We start from the raw sequence: 6,000 nt of genomic DNA on the forward strand, positions 1-6,000 counted from the left end.
GAATGGGAGGCTCCTCTGCACCCTTTGTCCACTCTGGAGTGCTAGGATTCCATATGAGTGGCCACATAGAATGTCCAGCTGTCTAATGGGCATCTGGGGAGCGCTGTGGAGAGTTCTGGACTTGTAGTCAGGGAGACCTTTGGCTGAATTTTACCTTAGACACTTGGGTTCTTGGTCTCATTTCCTTTTCTGTAACATTTGAATAATGACATTTCCTATTTTGTAGTCAAAATCCAACGAGATAACATATGTAAAGAGTTTTGTAAATCGCATATTTTTAAAATTTTATTTATTTAAGGCAATGAGGTTGTGGCTTGCCTAAGGTCACACAGCTAGGCAATCATGACTCCAGGGTCATTGCTCTTTCCACTGCACCACCTGGCTGCCTCTAGAGTTGTATAAATCTTAAGGTACTATGTAAATCTCAGGCAAATAGGTGGTGCTGTGAATAGAGCCCTGATCTTGGAGTCCGGAGGATGGGAGTTCAAATCCAGCCTGACACTTGACTCTTGCTAGCTGTGTGACCTTGGGTAAGTACCCCTGATTGCCTCACATACAGGGCCATCTCCATATCTGGCCACTGGACCCAGATGGCTCTGGAGGTTGGTGAGTTAGCACAGCCCCCTCACTCAAATACAGTTAGTGTGCTTGTCATAGGATCACCTCCCTGATGTCAAGGTCTTCTTTGGAAATGAAGGGCAAACATTATGTAAATCTTAGCTTTTATCATGATCAGGTGGGTTTTTTTTTTTTTGTTTTTTTGTTTTTTACTTTTTGCTGTCCCTGAACTTCAATAAGAGTTTCCTTCCATATAGATTTGAACAGCGGAATAAGTCCCTGAAGGTGATTATGACCATCCCATGACCATGAATGAGGGAAAACACAAAGATGCCCCTGCTTCATCCCAAGTCCCCCTCTTCCCTCTCCAAAGCAGAACCAATGTCTGAGCCTGGATCACTTTAGTACAGGACAAGTTAACTCTCAGCCTTTTTAGGGCTTTTCCTATCCTTTGAAACGGAAGCTTGGTGGGTCGGCTTCATGGGCTAGAGGGTTTCATGACTCTTTTCCTTCTTCCTTCCTCTCCCCAGTGAAGCAGAGTGAGGAGGGCATTGCATAGCTATCTACCCAAAGTCATTATAAACTCTTGAAAAAAGACTGTGTTGTTTTGTGGGGAGGATAAAATAAAGTTACTTTTTCCAAACACTATATAAATGTTCATTATTTTTCAACTCATAATGTCTAATCCACTGCTTCAAGAATGGCAGGTGCTCAATTAATATTCTAACAAATAAACAAGATAATTCATTCAGATGGAGTGATTCCTTCATTTTATTATGAAGGCAGAATAGTGAATAATAATATATAAACATTTTTGCTTATATATCAAATCCTATGGTGGGTACTTTATCTTATTTGAGTTTCACAACAACCCTTGAAGGGTAGGTACTTCATATCCTTCACATCGTAGTGGCTGGGGAGGTCCTGCAGATATTCCTATTGTGAATGACATTATAATGATAGTATGAGAAAACTGAGGCAAACAAAGGTCAAGTGACTTGCCCACAGTCACCCAGCTAGTCAGCATTTGAGTTTGAATTTTAGCTTGTTTTCCTGACTCCAAGCTCAGTGATCTATTAATTGAACCACCTGCCAAGCAAGCCCTATTCCAGGACCAAAAGTTAATTCTAAATTATAAAGAGGATTTTTCTGTGTTACATAAATATAGGAAATTTTCTATATAACATAAATATAGGAAATGTCCCATATCATATAAATATAGTGTTTTATACCTTCCTATAGCATCTCATCTATTGATTGGGTGCTACAGGTGTCATCACCCCTATTTGAAACATGAGAAAATTGAGCATCAAAGAAATTAAATCTTAGCTTTTGTTTATCATTAGGTCTTCTTTTTAATCTTTTTGGTGCCACTGGACCTCAGTATAGGCTTTCCTCATTCAATACAGTGCCTAAGTTCATACAGATAACATGTCACAGGTGGATTCATTCTTGATTTCCTGAATCCATAGCCAGCTCTCTTTTCCACTATACAACCACAAAAGGCTGCCTCCCCTTTCCCTAAACTCATGTCATCAAACAATTTAAAGTGTGAATTAGAAAATTTGAAGGTATTATAAACTCGTTTTCAAGGCTTGAAAGAAAGTAGAGACATAAAACCAGGAGCAAAGGACAGTATCTAGTTAGAATTGATGAAGGGCATTCTTTCTGAAGGCCTTAAATAATGAATTAAAGTCTTGCAGAATGCTATGGTATTGCTTATGAAGTTGCTGATGAGTTACCCTACTTTTTTTTTTTAATTCATGTCCAACTGGGAAATCTAGGTCACATCTTGGCTAACAAACTATTTACATAGAAGTTCCCTTTTAAAATTAGCATATGCCAAAAAATTAACTTTTTATGTCCAAGTAGTTTTAATTAGACTATATTATATAGGGAGGGAAAAGCCCTTTTATTTAAAAAAAAACAGCCTTGATTGCTTACAGTTTAATAGCTGCCCAGGACTTAGGAGTGTGACTTGGCATATTGCTGCAATTAGTTGCAATTGTTAAAGCAGAATTTCAAGTGGGAAACTAACTGTTTCTTAGTAGGGAATTGAGTTTGCCTGCTTTGGGAATCAAATGCTGGCAGGGCATCCAATTATACTTAGTTCATAGTGTGAGAAAGTGAGCATGAAAATTCACAGAAACATTGATGAAATTTGTTCTACTTACCAGAATATGCACGTGAATTTAAAGAAAAAAAAGATGGGTCACTCAATAATTTAAAAATTATTGTTTAAAATATTTTATTAAAAATTACATTTTCATCATATTATTAGTGTAGGTTTACCTTTGGGTGCTCTATTCAGTAGTTTTAAAATTCTTTGAATTTTGCTTTCTATAACTATTCTATTATTTTGTAAAAAAAAAATGAATCTGAGGGGCAGCTAGATGGCACAGTGGATAGAGCACCGGCCTGGAGTCAGGATGACCTGAGTTCAAATGCAGCTTCAGGCACTTAGTAATTAACCTAGCTGTGTGACCTTGAACAAGTCACTTAACCTCATTGCCTTGCAAAAACAAACAAAAAAAATGAATCAGAAACACACTTTTTGCCCTTGGTGGTTATATTAAGTTAATAAATATATAAAAGACATTTCAAAGAATTTTCATTGCATATTTCCATTGGACTGGATTTAATGATCATATTTTTACATGTAACCATAACTTTGAATAGTGTGAAATGGTTATTTAAACAGAATTTATTATTCATACTAATTGGGACCTAGATGATAAAGCAAGGAACAAATAGTCTTTTCCAAACAATATTTGATTTGAATTCTTTTCCATCTCACAATTTGCCTGAAAGATATTATAAAGAATATAAGATCCTATTGTGCTGATTTTTAATTATGAAAAGGCATTTTATTTGGTTGAGTAAAATACTGTCTTATTGGTGCTTTTTCAATATACTTCCCATCTTTATATCAAAATCCTTTAAGATTCCTTGAAAAATAAATCAGAAATAGCCATGTTCTTTGACCTGAACAAAATATCTTTTGAGGCATAAGATGAGTTATATTCTTTTTTTTTTTGAGGATTTAATTTACATTTTTATTTATTTACATATTACTAGAATAATCTTGTTCTAAGAGTAAACATAATCCCCCCTCCCACCACAAAAATAAAAAGCCTCAAGAGAAATAAAGTGAAAGAAAGAGAAGAAAAAATGTGCTTCAGTCTGTCTTCTGATACCATCAGCTCTGTCTCATGGTGGATTGCATTCTTTATCATAAGTCCATCAGAGAAGTTGCTTCCATATTTTTCAACAGTTGCTGTTGCTGATTGTATTTCCCCTCTATCCATTTCTCCCCGCTACCATTTATTATGTTTTCTCTCTCCTTTCACTCTCTTCCTCTTCAAAAATGTGCTGTGGGGCAGCCAAATGACACAGTGGATGGAGCGAGGAGGCCTCAAGCCCAAATTCCACCCCAGAGACCCAGCAATCACCCAGCCCCGTAGTCCTGCACAGACCATCCAATCCCACCACCTTGCAAAAAGTAAAAAAAAGAAAATGTGCTATATCTGACTATCCTTTCCCATGATTCCTCTTCCCCTCCCCCATCCCCTTTCTACCATCCCTTCCCCCCTTTTTCTTCTAGATGTCTATACCCTATTAAGTATGTTTGCTATTTCCTCTCTGAGCCATTTCTGATGAGAATGAAGGCTCCCTCATTCCCCCTCATCTTCCCTTCTTCCATAACCATTGCAAAAGCTATTTCTTGACTCTTTTACTTGAAATATCCTACCTATCCTTTCCCTTTCTCTAAATACATTTCCTTCTCACACATTGATTCCATTTTTACAATATATTATATCTTCAAATTCAGCTCCCTCCTGTGCCTTATGTGCTCCTTCTACCTTCTCTATTAAATGAGAAGGTTCATATGAGTTTTATCAGTATCATTTTTCTATACAAGAATACATACAGTTCATCATCATTAAATCCCTCATAATTTGCCCTTCGATGAGTTATATTCTTGATAAAGATGTTCATCACTGTGATGAAAGAGATAATGTATAGAATATACATTGAAGGATTCCTAGTGGGTGGGGAAGACTGGCAGATACTCCTATTTGTGAATGAAATTATGTTGATCACAGTAAGCCCTAGAACATTTCTGAGCCTCTGGAAAGAAAGCTGCAATCTCTCAAAAAAATTTGGCTTCACCACATACTCATTAAATATCAGTGGATTCCAGCTCAGATTCCAAAATGCATTTGGATAAGACAACCTGAAAATGGGCTGAGTTACTTTTGGAAAATTGCAAAATTTAAAGCCCTTAAGTTTCCCTTGAAAATAAAAGTCCATCTTTTAAGTATTTTAAGTGTCTGGTATTATTAGTATGCTCCACTGATACATGGAATATAACAGCCTCCATAACTTTGAAGGTGAATGGGACATTTATGGTAGTTTATAGTGGTGACAAAGAACCAGAAATTGCAGAGATACCCATCAATTAGGGAATGGCTAAAAAAGTTATCATGTGTGTTTGTGATGGATTAATACTGGACCACAAGAAACGATAAGCTCAGGGATCATAGAAAGGCATGAAAAGACACCAAATGGTGAAGAGTGAAGCGAACAGAACTAAGAGAACACCGTATACAGTAACAGCAATATTGTTTTAAGAATGCCTTTGAGTGACTAAGTCATTTTGACCATTATAAATACACAAATTAAAAATTAAGGATATGTGAAGAAAGATACTTTCTGCATCTAGAGAAAGAACTGATAAATAGAATTATGTATGGAATAATTTTACCTATATGTATATACACATATATGCACATGTATTTCCCACATATATTTGACCTCTATGTAATACACACATACTTTCACACACATATAAATTTATATATGCATATATTCTTATTTGTATCTAATAAGAGCCATCTCTAAGGCAGGGTGGGGATAACTATTATATATTTAAAAGGATTAGCAAGCTGTACATAATGGATTTGTAGTTTCATGTGCAAATCTTTTTTTATAATACTGATATGAACATGTGTGTTTTATTCCATAAGTTAAAATTTAAATAAATTTTTAAAAAATCTCCAAAAAATTAAAAATGAATGTCTTATAGGAGGAAATGTAAAAGTACAAGGGAGATATGAACAGGTTGAAACATTACTAATGGGTAACATCAAAGAAGAATAGATATAAAAGATGTCATCAGAGAAACATATGATAGAAAAGATAGGCTGATCACATGGCAAGACCAATCAAAGGATGCCATATGGATGGTTGGAATTTGGTTAGGGTGGCACAGAATCAGCAGACATGGAGTGATTGTGATCCTCCAGTTTATCACAGGGGCTTCTTTTAATATGCAGGAGCTTTCCTCATTTTCTTCTGACACTGAGAACATATCAGAATTATCTGGCTGTCTACCTATAATTTGTACCACATGATCAACTGATAGCTTTCTGGCACTTA

The sequence above is a fragment of the Macrotis lagotis genome, chromosome 3 (assembly GCF_037893015.1).
Source record: "Macrotis lagotis isolate mMagLag1 chromosome 3, bilby.v1.9.chrom.fasta, whole genome shotgun sequence".
Classification (NCBI taxonomy): Eukaryota; Metazoa; Chordata; class Mammalia; order Peramelemorphia; family Peramelidae; genus Macrotis; species Macrotis lagotis.